Below are 1,318 nucleotides of genomic sequence, written 5' to 3'. Positions count from 1 at the left end.
CAGAGAAAGTGAAGAGGTAGAGAGGGAGAGAAGGAGGGATGGGGGAGGGGGAAGGGAAAGGGGAGGGGGAAGGGAAGGGAGAGGAAAAGTGAAAGGAAGGCTTGGTTCAGTGCCCTCCATGCCTTCCAGAACACCTTTGAATTGGGACTAAGGTTCAGGGTTTAATTTCAGGGAAAAGAATATCCTCTTCCTCTCCCTCTTCCTTTTCTTCTTCCTCTCCCTCCCTCTCCCCTTCTCATCTCACACCCATAATTCTTTGCATTGCTCAAACAAATCATTTCCTGTTCCCAATTCTTCTTTTGTTCATGTACAGAATGACTAAGGTCCCAAATGATCTTAAAATTATCTATCCCAGCTTTAAATAAGTTATTATAGAAAATGAAGAATCAGAAAGAATCCTAATTAATATTCATTTTAAAGATTGTATTACAGATAGTACAATTCCAGCAGAAATTGCTAGATAAAAGCATAGACCGTTAATTCAATACAGCAGCTACAGAAAGATGTCTCCTCAAATTTAACCATACATTGTTTCAGTTGTTGAAATATTGGAATCTTCTTTCTTGGGATCTTCTTTTGAGTTTCCTTGCCTCTGAAGTTGAACAAATTTTTCACCCCAGCCTCTCTTCCTTACCTTATCAGAACATAGTCTAAGATTCCATTCAGTGGGCCTCCTAGGAGTCAGTCAAACTCAGAAATCAATACTGTAAAGACATACTTTTAAAGAATGTTCTTCCATCTTATTAATCCATGTGGTCACCAAAGAAATGCAGAGAAGAATCACAGTAGATGGAAGCATTTAAAGAAAGGCTTACTGAATCCTGTGCCTTCTTCAGTGGCTCAGCCCAGAAACTCATACCTATCTGGCCATCTCATACTTCATAAAGAGCCTTCAAGACAAGTGACCAGCTCCCTGTGAGCCTCCTGCTTCCTTCGAAGTTGACTCATGTAAACTATCTGGTATTCAAACTCATAGACCAGAATTTGCATACCCCCTGCTCCTTGCCATGTTTCTGCCATTTCACAACCCTACAAAACTCTTATTTACCTTCCTATGCTCCTCTTCTCAAAGGTTTATCTCCAAGTTATAGGTGCCAATCATGTGCAGATCATTGGTGCATATATAAAAAATTAGGTATCATGCAATGTAATTACTCAATTTCAGAAATTTGTCTCTTCTTATAGACAAGAACACCTGTGATAAGTCCCATGAATGAGTCTTTCTCTACATAGCTTGTAGAACCAAAAGATTTTGACATATAGATGGTTCATATGAACTAACTCTCTCTCTCTCTCTCTCTCTCTCTCTCTCTCTCTC

Source organism: Grammomys surdaster, unplaced genomic scaffold (genome assembly GCF_004785775.1).
Source record: "Grammomys surdaster isolate TR1022 unplaced genomic scaffold, NIH_TR_1.0 126906, whole genome shotgun sequence".
Lineage (NCBI taxonomy): Eukaryota > Metazoa > Chordata > Mammalia > Rodentia > Muridae > Grammomys > Grammomys surdaster.
This window is presented reverse-complemented; position numbering follows the sequence as displayed.